This window comes from Nyctibius grandis, chromosome 4 (assembly GCF_013368605.1).
Source record: "Nyctibius grandis isolate bNycGra1 chromosome 4, bNycGra1.pri, whole genome shotgun sequence".
NCBI classification, from domain to species: domain Eukaryota; kingdom Metazoa; phylum Chordata; class Aves; order Nyctibiiformes; family Nyctibiidae; genus Nyctibius; species Nyctibius grandis.
Window position 1 is genome coordinate 98,903,519 of NC_090661.1, and position 14,732 is coordinate 98,918,250.

At 39.5% G+C, this 14,732-nt stretch overlaps 1 long non-coding RNA gene across 3 annotated transcripts in view; it reads right to left on the reverse strand.

The window, feature by feature from the left end:
- Positions 1-14,732, reverse strand: part of LOC137662368 (uncharacterized) — a 48,423-nt gene that overhangs the window by 26,621 nt on the left and 7,070 nt on the right. For 2 of the 3 annotated variants that reach the window (XR_011047994.1, XR_011047995.1), the window contains exons 3-4: positions 12,533-12,592; positions 3,306-3,400 (exon numbers count right to left, since the gene is read on the reverse strand). This is a non-coding gene — a long non-coding RNA (uncharacterized lncRNA). Of the gene's footprint in view, positions 1-952; positions 1,251-3,305; positions 3,401-12,532; positions 12,593-14,732 lie in introns of those variants that run through there. The other variant, XR_011047993.1, reaches the window with a different exon arrangement.

Below are 14,732 nucleotides of genomic sequence, written 5' to 3' on the forward strand. Positions count from 1 at the left end.
AGCATATGTTTACAGCATATGAGGAAAACTTTAATATAGCTGCTGAAGGCAATTGATTACTTACTGAATTACACTCTGAATCACAAGATTAGATTGGAAATTAGGTTTAAACCCATCTGAAAACCTGGTATTAAGAGGCAGGTTGAGAGTGATCATCTGGAACTGTCACTATTTTAAAATAACAATATAGCACATAAATTGTAACGCAACAAGTCTTTTGAAATAACAGTTGGACTGTGAACTGTCTGCTTAGTTGTAGGTAGAAGGTTGATGCTTTTTGTAGTTTCATTTTGATCATCAACACTACCATGTAAGAATACACAATGCCTTGTAACCATTTGGCTACGCTAGCTTTTGGAGCAGCATTGTAGGCATTCTAGCAGAAGAGGTGTGAAAGTTCATCCGCCTGCATAATTCTTGTATGAACTCACTGCAGTGACACATTCCTCCTGCAGGATTACATTTCAGTTGAGGACACACGTCTCTGACATCATATAATAAAAATACTTAAATCGAGGAAAATAAGCTATGGGTTCTTACAGTTAAGCTATAAGCAAGGTGTGTGGGAGGTATGAGGCCATATCTCTTTCTGGTTTCACTTAGTAGCCCACTAAAGCAGTTCAGATCAAAACCACCTCATGAACTGAGATGGCAGTGTGGAAATTCAGATTACAGTCATCAAAACATACCATTTACAGGAAGTTAAACAGGTGCTATCATTTCACAACATGTCATCTGCTGCTAATGGAGTCTGATTCATGTTATACTATTCAGTGTTGGTCAGAGTAGGTGGAGTCAAATTTAATTGCAAATGTGTGTTTTGTTTTTTTTTTTTAAAGAAGCAATGCTACAGTAGAGTTACATTCTGCTAAGCGGTCTCTCGAAGTTGATTATTAAAGTCAGTGATACTACTGCAGAATTAGGTGTACCACTCAAAACGAAGCAAGGTTTCATGATCTGGCCTAATAAGGGAAAGTACATTTGGCTGCCCTGGAGCAGCCTAGCTGGAAGACTGTTGCTCTGAGTCATAGTCTCTCTTTGTTTCCTCTGTTGCTCAAGAGTAAACTACACCCAGTCCAGCATATATGTCTTGACACATCAGCATAGCTACAAATTCTGCATGTGGGCTGGGAGGAGAGAGTAGAGAAGGAGGAAGCAGATGAAGATTCCCACCCATTCCCTGTAAGCTGCTGACGTACTCTTTGCAGAGCCTGCTTGCTTCCTTGCATCGGTACCAATGAGGTGGGTAGCTAGCAGAGGAGAGGAGAAAGATTCCTCATTCATTTGCATTTCTGCAGTGCCGTACTAGCTGGTCTGTGGCTTGACCCTGGGTAACTAGCTGGGGACACTTGGCTTTGAAACTCAGGTAGAAAGTATTTAGGGTTTTAATACTAGCAATAAGAATTACATTACATCGCGTTACTTTTCAAATACAACGAACGGCAAATGTGCTGTGGAATACAAGGTGTTTAAATACACTGCATTTGCAGTAGCCATTTCAAAAAAATGAAAATATCCCAAAGACTTTCATTAAGAAAAAATAAAGCTGCCTGTTAGTCAAGCATTTAAGTGGTTCAAGAAGCAAATAATCCCCAAGCCAGTGAAAGACACTGTTTCAACTCATTTAAAAGCAGCAAGAGGGGTATGAAAAGCCTGTACACAGAATCACAGTAAAAGCTTAGGCTATTTTCTGATTGCACTATCTTGTCCAGCTAGTGATATTTTAAATGCCAGTAGTGGCCTGTTCTCTATATTTAAACTATCACAGCAGCGAGGCATTGTGTTTCCTATAAATATAGGAAACTACTATTTACACATGGCCAAATCATGCCATACCCTGAGGAGGGGGCAGCAGGCAGTTAAATTGCCCCCAAGAGCATACTAAGACAAAACTGTGGCAGTCTGGTGGCCAGTTCCTCCCTTTCTCCAGTGGGAGGTACAAGCCCTTTATCTGGGATATGTTTCACTTCCAACTGCATGTTAGCTCAGTTGTGTTTGCGGACAGGTTGGGGAAGGAAAGGAGTACAAGCAAAACTCCACCCAGAAGGCAGGAAAGCAACACAGCACAGTTTGTAGAGGCAGGTCATTCCCCTGCACTCCAGTAGCAATGTAAGCCAGCCTAGGAAAGCCCATCCGTCTCAGTATCCTCAGTGAGGAGATCACGTGGCACTTCTTAAAATGATAGTTGAAATAATAAAAAAAAAAAGCTTCTCATGGCTGGAATATAGCTTCTGAAGAGGACAAAGGTTAATCAAGGTATGCTTATGAGAAGATCTTAATTTGCTAGGTTTTTAATTTCCCTCCTTAGATGCGCACATATTGATCTTTTTAAATATGCAGGCAACCAAATAAAAGACACTACTGCATCTTGAACTTAAATAAGATGTACACAAACATGAGGGTAAAATGGGCTTAGATTAAAGGACTAGTAATGGGCAGTAATGTGTCCAAGTAATGAAATGCAGGTGTCTTACAAAACTAAAATCTGAATCATTAGCTGTAAGCATTTAATATCAGATCAATCTTTGGTTTTGTTACAAAAGCTAATATTGATCAATAACGTAGGTTTTCTGACAGAAACAAATCCAGCCCTTTTGGGCCACTTGGGTAATGGAGACCTTTACAAAAAGCTAATCTGAGCTCAGTGGTGCTGGCTGTAGAATACAGACTGAAGCCGTAAGTGAACCGTACAAAATGTGTTTGCCTGGAGCCTTCACATAAATATTAAGACTCAAAATGCAAATTTACCTGGATATATAATATTGTCATTAATGAAATATGAACACAATCATTTTAGCTTTAGATACAATGATCTTATTGGCACTTTCACCTTCTATTCATGTGGGTAGGCATATCTCATAATGGTACACAGGAGATCCAAATGAACTAGTCTGTTTAAACTGTTTTTCTCTTAAGACAAAGCATTTGCTTAAAGATACATGGGTGACACTAAGATACATTAGCCTTGCTGCACAAAGAAAGAGCCTTTTATGCTGGATAATTTGGATTTCCCAGCTCTACACAAACACCGCATTCATAGTATTGTATGTGGTATCAGTCTACACTCCCGTGAACCGCTATGTGAATGTGAACGCTCTGTCCACTCTTTGTAATCCTAGATACAAATGTAATCGTGGCCAGCCAATGTAATCCAAAGCAAGGGTTATTTTAAGATGGGCAAGAAGCTGGTTACAAAGCAGTGGAACGTACCAATTCTCAGTCAAATACCTTTCCAGAATTTATAAATAGGCAACTTTAAAAAATAAAGAGGGTAAAAATCAGAGGCTAGTTCAGTTGTTGCCTACCAGAGTTTTCACTGCTGTCTCCAGAAGCTGGGAATCTGCACGAAAGGAAGGAAGAGGTCCAGCCTTCAGTATCCATATGCCCCTGCACTGGCAAACTGTAGGGCAAGCAGAAGCAGAGTATCACAGGTTAAATTTCAGATTATAAAAAGAAAAGTGCATTTGCTGCGCCTATTTCGGAAAAGAATGCCAAAGGGCACCGATCTGTAAAGATGCACTTCACGTGTCAGAGTTAAACATGGAATATGGGGTTCTTCATCTCTGGTCCTTTACATTTGACATCTATACGAGGACTGTGCAGTATTCTGTGCTGTGTTCCACAAGAAATACAGAATTCACTGTTAGAATTAGCACTAATTGATAACGTTGTTGGAAGTCTCGGTAAAAAGGCTGGAGACTGAACAGACATGAAAAGAAGTAGCTTCTCCTAATGGGAAATGGTACCTTTTCTAGGAATTAGATGAGCAGGCAAGAAAATGTAACAAACTTTGAAGTATTACTATTTCTATTATATCTACTCAGTGGATAGAGGATCTGTCTGCAGGGCTGTTCAGCTGCCTTCACAAATATAAAATTAATTTAAAAAAATGGGGGGTTATCTTAGTTTTAAAACAGTAAAAGAAATAATACACTGAATTTAGCAACAAAGGGTTGTGGAACTTTGCCTGGCTTTACTGTATTTCTGCAGCACCAGACAGTGAACAGATTAGATTTGCAGAATCATCTACATGGGTTGCTTGAAGCCCTGATTCATTGCTTCTCATCATTTGGTGAACTTTGAGTTCCCATCCATTTCTGTCTTGTCAGGAAGGCTCAGCTCCTTCCATTAGCAGAAATGAGCAATGTCTGACTCATTCTCTTGTGCATTTCCCACAGGGTTGGCAGGCAGATGAGGTCTGTTTTCTGCAGCCTATATAGATCTGTGGCAAAGAATATGACGAGTCAGTAGTCTCTCTTGCCTCTCCAAGTGCACAGCTCAGAGTGTAAAATCTATTAGTAAGAGCTGTAACATTTAACCCAGTGTGAGTTTTTCTATTTTATTTAAATAAAATTGAGATTAAACCAAGGAAAACCTAACGCAGTGTTGCCCAGTGGCCAAAAATATGGGCATTTTTACTTCCAAAGGATTGATGAAATGATAACACGTACCCCTAGTTAAGCATTTCAGTAGGTGTTGGTGATTACTTGGTCCCCAGGACCTTCCCTCAGTGTCATCATTTCTGGTGTCTCTTGTCTCATCTCCATTCCTGCTCTCCTCAACTGCCTTTCCAACTACCATGAAACCTCTTTCTTTCTCTTGGCCTGTTACCTCTTAGGAAAGAGTGACAGAGGGCAGATTTCCATGTGAAGATTTCTCTTAACAGTTTAGAGGCTTGGTCAAAAAAAGTTGAGAGTTCAACTCTAATTTACATCTCCAGCTAAAGGTGATCTTGATCCTCAGCCATTAAATTAAAACATTTATCAAAATTTCTGCATGCCTGCATACCAGGTATAAAGCCAGCTCTTAAGATGGAACATGCCTGGAAGCATGAGGACAAAGATGGAGGTAACTAATTCAATCCAAATTGGGCTTCTTTCTACCCAAAATACTGAAATCATATGATTTACTTCAAAACTTTGGAATTTTGTACTTTTGAAACATGTAAGCATCTGCAATAGGTGCTGAAAGCGCACAGAAGGACTACCAACTTTTAAATGGCCTTATTTAAGTATTTTATTCAGTTTTGAAGATTGTACCAAGAAAGAAAAAAAATGCTAGCAGTGTATCCTGACGAAGAGTAAATCTTCTACATCAGAGATAATTTATCATTTTTAACAGTAGTTCCTTCTATATGCTACTCTGTGAAAAAAAGAGTATATCAGGACTGAAATTTAACTGTATGGATATACTAGATTACACTGAATAAAGGATATAAGGTAGAAAGGGTTGTATAACAATATCATAAACAAATATTGCTGCCTAGAAACAGCAGGCATAGACACATTAAAATATTTAAGGTACCTTAAATATTAACTACCTAGCAACAAGTCCCTGATACTTAAAGGAAAATATGCACTACTAGGGAAGGCAGAAATCATAGCAATCATTATTATACTTTTTTTTCACAGTAACAATTAGACACATCACTCTTGTTACACAACATACAATTACATGCATAGGGAATCCCTGCCTTAAATAATTTATGCTTGACTACACTAAGAAACAATATACAGCTGTAAAATTACAGGATACGTATTTGATAGAGCTGAGAAACTGGCTCTCTGCATCACTAAGTTCTAGTTCCTTCTCTGCCTCTGACTTACAGTGTGACCATACCAACTCACTTATGTCCACACATTCCTATTTTGGTGCTTGCAATCACAATGTAGTTGTGCCGTAGCACAGGCAAACATAATCTGAAGCACGTTACATGACGTTGTTTGACAAAAGAACCAGGATAGGCTGCGAGTCTTACTTCCCTTGACGTTGCTCATGTCACTTAATGTTCCTGTATGTCACTCTCATAGTGACCTATGGTGCATTCACATGAGGAGCTCCCCAGGGCTACAGCTTAGCACTGCTGAGTCTTCCTGCACCACCATTACACGTTCCAAGCATATGAGCACAAAGGCAGACTTTCCTCCTACAGTATTTGTAAAACAGCTGAAAGGACTGTGATGGAAAATGGTTTCCAGTAATAGTTAAACAAACTTTCTAATCTTGCATGCGTTCATTACAGCAGTGAGTAAACATGTTGGCAGGATGCTTACATGCTGTGGTGGCAGGCTCTAGTAGATGCCTACATTCCTATGATTTTTTTTAAAGCTTATGAAAGGTTTTAGGTTAATGCAGGTTTGCAGGGTGTCAGAGGCCTTGAGTTCCTGCAGTTCTAGTCAGAACAAACAACATTGACATATCCAGCATTTTAAAAGCTGGGATACTTTCAGATTTGGCTTCCAAACTAGGTTTTGTAGAACCCTACTTGCACATGTCACTCTCAAGCTTCACATAAAAACAATAACTGTTTCCAGTCTGGGATCTACAGGAAGACAGTAATCCCCTAGCAAAGGGATTAGAGTTTGGTTTAGAGTTTATAAACCAAGAAGAAAGCCATTGGCTCATTTCTGCACCGCTTTATTCTATTACTGCAACTCCAATCCTCATTCCAAAGCTTAACTCTACCAAAAACCCTAATCCATCAATCTGTACCTGCCTCAAAAGAAATACAAGCCTGCAGACTTGGGCAGAACAAGCCTCGAATTTTTCTGGCAGCACTTCTAGACTGAACACTAGAAGCAATTGCTTATTTCCTGCAGGCTTGAAACTGAGCACAACCTAACTGAGGGAAAGGATGGTAAATTAAAGTGGAAAACACTGAGCGAAGGTGTAGTTTCAAATACCTTATTCTCAGTGACACCTACTTTTGAGATTATTTAACAGCTTAGCTTTTATATGGTAGGCTTGGCTTTTCAATTGGAGGGAATGAATCAGCCCATTGCAAAATCAGGCCCTATATAAATTTTCATCCAGAAAGGGTTTACAGCCTTCACTCGCTCACTTGAATTTATGCTTTTATTGAATGAGGAATGTGGAATTTAGCCACATCTTTATTATTTGTGAATGTGTATTGAGCTTTCTTCTGATAAACCAGTACTTTATGTCTTTACCATAAGTCATGCTTTCCTGTTTTTGTCAGTTCTTGCAAAAATGCACTAGTGCATAACTTGCAGAGGTGTTTTCAGACACCTGGCTCAGCTGGGGCAACAGCTGAGAGGTACACAGTGCCCTTTTATGCTTGTGGTTTGTTAGCTTCAGGACACACTGCTTGGGAAGACTCACTGACACCAGTTTAGCAGAGGATCTGTAAGTGGCATGCAGAGAAGGGTGATGGAAGAAGAAAACTTCATGAAGAAGAAAACCATGATGTTGGTTCTGGTTGCTTAGAGAGTGATGTGTTCCTTATGATGACCACTCTGAGCAAATTACTCTAGATGGTCTTAATTCCATTAAAATAAAATTTGTTCTCAGATTTTTACAGGGAGGCTTAAAGCATTTATTTTTATAATTGTTTGATTCAGACTTTGTACCATCCAAGCTCCTTCATCTAGATGGTGACATTCTCTTGGTGCTACATGGTGATATTTTTGCTTTTTGTCCGTAAGTTTTCCACTGGAACTCCACGTGAGTCTCCAGTAGCTGTTGTCAGAGCCTGATCCATCAGTGTAATCCACTCCTGATGCATCCTGTCCTGTAACACTTTTTTTCACACAGGGATAGGAAAGTCAGGGAGCTTTTTGTGTTTACGATTTGTGCCTTGTTCTCCTTGGTGGATTTTCTGTCTCAAGGATTGCACAGCTGAAGCTGCCTGTGTTACCAGAAGTTGGAACAGAATCTGAATACATTTATGTAAATGACAGAGGAAGAAAAGACCAATTTTTGTATTAGTTCATATGGACATTTCAGGTGTGATTCAAGCAGGTCACGTGCAGAAGGCATGTCTTGGCAAAACCAAGCTCTGAGAATCTTTCAAATTTAAAACCTAAAAAAATGAAGGTACTTGGGCTTGAGCCAAGAAATGTGTTTCTAAGTAACTTTATTCGCTACATGGTGCTCTGATAACGGCAAAATCCCATCAGTGGAAGAAACTAACAATGTCAGGAAATGGTAATTTAGCATTCATCATACAGCCAAGAGTTACATAAATACAGGCCATTACAGTGTTGTTATTAAAACCAGCATATACTAATTTTATACGATGACAAAATTATCTTTCTCAGGGCCACCTGATGCAGCCGCATGCCTGCAAGTGGCAAATACGGCCCATTTGTTCATTCCAGTCGCCTGCCGCCGCTATATGCGCTTTTTTAGCTCCGTGTATGACGTCAAAAGCAACATGACGTCGAACCCGGCACGAGAAGCGTCCCCAGCGGCCAGCAGAGGGCAACGGAGCCCCGCGGATGGTGCCGGAGCGCTCGGCCCAAACCCGGCGCTGCCTCCCGGATCCCTTCCTCTGAAATCAGGGGCGGTGGGGGGATGTAGGGGCTCGGCGTCTCTTTCTAGAAGAGCCACTTTAAAGTATACTTTTAATTAAGCACAGAGGGTTGAGCGTGGAATGATGAGCGGAGAGAAGGTGGCACAACCGGTTCGTGCCACAGCAGCTCATAGCTCGTGTGTCAGAAATCCGCCAGCAGTTCCCGGTTTGACCGTTTGGGTTTTTTTTTTTTACAATACCTACTGTCAATATAGAAAAAAATACATGAAAGAAACGAAACTCCTTAATTTCCTTGATTTTATTCATGTCTGCGATGGCACTAAGAAATACAGGTTCTTGTTCTAACTTAGCAATTTTATATGAATATATGAATATGGTATGAAAAAACCCCACCTGAGACGAGCACAAGAAACAGGGACAGTCACTGAGGCAGGCACTTCTGTGCCAGAGCGGGTGATGTTTATGAGTCTTATGGCACATAAGCATCATTTTCAGCTCAGTACAGGTGGTGTTCTTGTGAGTGTAGGCTAGCAAGCGATGGCTGAAACCCTCCAAACCTCACAACTACAAAAGATGAGCAGGAGTTAAGTAGTTCCAGTACTTTGTATCAGAGTGATTTTTCCTCATAAGGCACTGGGGAAGCTGTGCTGTGAGGCTTCTGAGGACTAGCAAAATATTAAATTTCAGCTCTGCTTTTTAATAAAGTGTTGCTTCAAGAGGAAGGTTGGACTAATGATCTTCAGAGGTCCCTTCCAACCAACATTGGTATATCTACACTTTGATTTCTGAAAGACTCATTTTAAAAGAGCAAAACATTAAAATCACAATCAATTATTCAGTAAACCTTTCTTTTGTCGAGGGTGAAATTTCTCAAAGCCAGGCCAGGCCAGAATTCATATAAGCCACTTTTTCCCTGAGGTGGAGTGATTGCATATCCTATTTTAAAGTGACTTACGTCAGCAACAAATGCTGCCAAGAAGTCACAACCATCTGACTCTAAGAGTTGCTCCAGTCTTTTTGATATGATAGCTGATAAAGCCTTCTCTTGAACAAATTGGACTGTAAGAAGAGGACATGTAAAGCATAGAGCAAAAATTGATCTTCGTGTAATGGACTACTGTCCACATAAATTCATCCTTTTATCACAATGGCTGGGGATTATTTTTCACCTAATTTCCATCTCAGGGAACTTTGCATGCTCTTATGTGTACTTATCTAGTGTTTTAACTATATGATTCCAAAGTGCTTTCCAGTCATAAAACACTCCACGAGGATAGGTCAGATGCCTATTATTCGAGTTTACAAGTGGCAGGGTAAATTATTTGCAGTATCAGTAGTACAACCCAGTGGTGTTCATTCCCAGTCCTTCCTGAATCCTTTTCCTATAGGCATTATACTGCTGTGGCAGGAAATAATTTTTTATTTTATCTTCCATAAGCTGAATCCAAATACATTGAACAAAACTGAAGGATAAATGGCTGCTTAAAATGACATACTCCAACTGAGAATCAAATCTGTGACAGTTGGTTTTGTTAGCGTTAAATTGCATTTGCCTGTGGATGCTGTGTTTGATTGAGAGCAGGGTAGTAGCATTTATTTTTAAGATTGTTAGCAAATTTAAGTAGTCTGTATTTATCTTTTTCACTATAATTAACATTGAGGCTTGAGGAAATTCAAATCAGCCAAACAGAACAATTGCATGCATAATGCACTAGTTGGTCTCAGAAACCTTGTTTCAAGTCCTTTTAGTTGTGCAGGAATGTTATTTGCTGATGTTTGTTTTCTCATTTTTTGGGGTTGGGGTTTTTTTTTGGCACATTCAGAGCTACTGCTTCTGTAAAGAAGTAAGCATGGCTGAGTGGGGGAAAATGCCAGCCTTTTTTCTCTCTGTTTTCCTGTTCTCTGTGTGAACCCTTTTCTTTACATTGCTTATTCATTGCTTTTTGGGAAAACATAGAAAAAATCTCCCCGAAGTTTTAAAGTATGTTTGGACAACTGATGCCTGGAAAGAAAGCACCAGTAAACAGCAAAGAAAGAAACAAATCTCTTGAGAAGGAGGTATTTTTTCTTAATTAAAAGAATAAATTGGGAGACTATGCCCCAAACTTTCTGACAAAGTATCTACAGCCTTAAGGAAGTGCTAGAATCCATTGGCCTGAAATTTGAAAATCCTGCTGTTTCTCAGGTGGATCTGGATGCTTAAGTTCAATTTGCATATTATTTATAATGAGGCAAGTTTAAATTAAATAACCTCACATGACCTGAGTGTAGGACATGACGCTAAGGCCACCATTCTGAAGACTTGGAACCCAACTGGACGAAGCGCAGCAAGCAAAGAGGGTTAGGTAGGATGAACGTTGCAATTTCTAGTTAGCTAGCAGGTATTTGCAGTTCTGTTGTGTTGCTGTGCCTTGACAGGAGCTTCTGCTACTACTTGATAGCTATATGCACAAGAGAAGAAAGACAGAATGGGATGGCTGAAAAGAAGATTAAGGAATGTGGAGATGGGCAAAGAGACTGAGATTCAAAAAAATAAGGTTGCAACAAATCATCATAGGCTGTGAATAGGAAGAGATCACTTTACATCATTCCTGTCTTGTCTAATCTGTTCTTAAAAAAACACTAGTGGTGGATATTGCCCAGCTTAATCTCAGTGAGCAGTCTATTCCCATGCTCATTTATCTAAATCCTTTGTTTCTGTCTAACTCATTCTTCCTGCAATAATGCTTGCTACTTCTTGTCTTACCTGCGATAAGACCTAGGATTGTTTAGCCTCAAAAAGAAAAGGCTCAGGGGGGATTTTATCAATGTGTGTAAGTGCCTGATGGGAGAAAGGAAAGAAGATGGGGCCAAACTCGTCTCAGGAGTATCCAGTGACAGGACAAGAAGAAATGGGTACAAACTGAAATACAGGAAATTTCACTTAAAGATAAGAAAAAACTTTTTCATTGTGAGGATGGTCAAACACCGGCACAGGTTGCCCAGAGCAGCTGTGGAGTCACCATCTTTGGAGATACTCAAAACCCCGCTGGACGTGGTCCTGGGCAACCTGCTCTAGCTGACCCCGCTGTGAGCAGAGGGGTTGGACCACAGGTACCTTTCAACCTCAACCATTCTATGATTCAGTGACAGTGAACAAAGAAACTAGTTATTCTTGTCCTCTTTCCAGCAATTTTTATATAATTTGACTGTTTTCCTGTTTCCCATGAGAAACTAGTCTAAAGAATCCTAATTCTTCAAACCATAGAACACAGCTTCTAAAATTCAAAATATCCCTGATTCCCTTTGGCTCATTTTCAGTTGATAATTCTTGAAATGGATGTATCAAACTGAATATAGTATTCCCACTGAGGTCTTACTCAGAGTAAAAGGATTACTACGTAGGTCTCACATATAATGCTACTGTGTATTCATGTTAGTATAACTGGATTTTATTTTACTATTTTGTTTCTGGTTGATTGATCAATTTATGATCTAGGATTACCCCAGAACTCCTGATTAACCATCTGTTCCTGAGCTTGTGTTTATACAGATGATAATTCCTCTTGGAAATTTTTCTCTTGCCGGTCATTTAATTCATTTCAGATCATTTATTCAACTTGCCACAATAATCTCATAATGGCATTCTGATACCCAGTGGGCTTTCAGGCCCTCCTAGCTTGATAATTTACTAAGTACACTTGTTACTCCATTATTTGGGCCATTGGCAAAGATACAGGATAGCACCAAATTCATGAGTTAACCATTAGTAACCACTCTACAAGAGAAAATTCCCAACTACTTGGAAGTGTGGAGGTGTCCTAACTGGATCGTATTTCCTTAGATAGTTAAGGGAAAATCACAAGAGACAGGATCAAAGGTCATTTTAAGTGCAGATATACACTATTGCCCAGGACTACTAGACTTGTAAGAAGAAAGAGTATTGATTCAATCTTAAATTTATTATGTTAACCGTTTCACACCGTTTTCACACTTTGTTGTCTTACAGGTACTTGAAAGTACACACTTTGATTATTTTTTTCTATTCTTTTTTCATTTAAGAAAGGGGTCTGACTGATCTAAAATTCCCTGAGTCTTCCTTCTTTCCCTTTTCTAAGGCTCAGGATGGTGGCACAGATTCATCAACATCTATAAAGCTATAATCTCCCATTGATTTCACAGACATTGGAAAACAATAGCAAATTAGAAGCCCAAATACTTCTCCTGCTTTCTGGAGCCTTGCTTATCCCCTGTTAGTTTTCAAAGATCAGTACTTACTTCTCCAAAGTTATCATGTCTCCACCTGGTCCTACCGGATAGATGACATAGTGTAGACTCCTGCAACAACAACACATGCTTATAATTTTTCCCTTCAATAATTACTCAGATCTATTTCCTCCTACATTCTATATGGTATAATGGTGTATATGGCAGGCCTCTGATACCTTAATAAATGAAATGGTGCCTTGCAATTCTTTGTGTGCCTTTTCCCCCAAAGAGGTAATTGACTATTTATAAGTAGTTCCTAGGACATTTTAAGATTTTGTTCAGGAATGGCTTTGACCTTTTCTCAGAAACATTTCTGGTAAAGCTGAGTCATCTGTGTAGCTACATATCAGTCAGTGTTATAGCTCTCTGATTTATCACACATAGTCATAAATCTAGGGTAGAAAGCTACTATAGCTATGCAGTATATATATTGCTCAAATATATATAGAGAGAGTAACATAATTAAAATGTCAAACAAAGTGAAAAGCATGTTAGTAATTGCCAGGTGTTACATGTGGCTCTGATTTCACCTTGGTTTCTCACTGGAATTCCTCTTCACAAATGCAAAACCTGACTGACTCCAACGACAACACAGAACATCCCTGATTTGTCTAAGGTATAGTCTTACATCATTTTTTTCCTTATTATTTCCGTAAAATACAAAGCTTGCTTTGACTTATCTGCATATAAATATGATTGTAATCTCTTTCACAGTAGCAGTTTAAAACATTTTGCACATATCAGTATAGTCAGGCTGTAATACCTCTGCACAGTAGGGAAATGCTACCTTTAGTCATGTATGTAAAAGTGAGGTAGAGAGAGATTATTTATCCAAGGCCAGGCAGATAGGACAAGGATTCAGATTTTCTGATTTGCAGCCCTCTTTTTCAGTCTCGTGTCTATCTTCCTTCCCTAGGTTTTACAATGACCTCCATATGGTTGCACAAGAAATGCAAAGCCAGCAATAAACACTTTTAGCCTGTATATAGCAATGATCATCTATCCTAGTTATTCAAGAATAGAACATATAATCTCACAGGACAATAAAGTTCTTTTAATCTTCTGGTTTAGCCCTTTGAGAGTCATAAGAATTCTAATTACCGGTACAGTGCTTAACTGCACATCAAGAGCTTGAGGATTGCAAATTCTATACACGACTTTTTTATCCACAAGCCACAGATGAAGGAAAAGCTGATAGTGTTTTTTGACCTAAATTATCGCCTAGCAGCTAGAGATTCTGCTCTCGGGCAAAAAGGATTTAGTGTCACTCTTAGAAGTTCATACATCCCTACACTTCTCTTAAATACTGATGTGTTTATCTGCAGTATAAGTGCAGCTTTGCGTAGAGGCTGAGGTTCTGTAAACATGAGTTCTATTAGAGAGCAGTGGGTATGTATGTCAATAAGGTTTTATTATGGCTCTATATGTCTGCTAGAGCAACTTCACAAGCATTGTTAAAAATAATCACCTCTTCAGCCAGCATATCTCTGCTAGCTGAGATACACCAAGGCTTACAGAAGACTACTCTTACTGTTCCAGCTTATGTCATTTGGGAAAGGGATGTAACAGTCTCTGGAAAAGCTCCTTTGTATGGCACCCTCTGTCTCTCATCACAGGGCTCTGCTGCTCTAAGTAGGGGTAAGCACATGAATTGGATTCCTTACAGCTGAAACAAAACCAGAAGATGCACTCCAGGACTGCATCTAATGTGCTCCAGTTGCTAAGGGGTCTGTAGGACAAAACTAGATCAAATCTTAAATAAAGCTTCTGGAATTTGCAGAGTGCAGAAGCTGGATTCTGAGTGCCAGCTGTTTTTTTCTCCAGGTCCTTTCCTGTTGTACTGCACTGCTTGCTAATGTAGGCACGGTTGACATCATTAGTGCATTCGTAATATAGACATGATCTAATTCTGCATTGCTTGGCAACTCGGAATGAATTGCCAAGTGAGTGACACTAGGGTAAATCCTGACCCTAAAAAATTAGGTTCTTTCCATTCAACAAGGGCCGGGTAGGTCTACTATTACTCTGGTTACTGTTATTTGGAGTCCAGTTTCATAAACAGCATTTTAGTAGGTTGTTCTGCATCTGCATTAGTTCCCTGAATTCAGTTCACAATATGCTGCACAAATGCTTGTGGCTATAGAGTGCAGGCATGGTACAGGAATAGAAACGCACAGCTGGGAAGGAGGAAATGATTATTTAAGCTGGC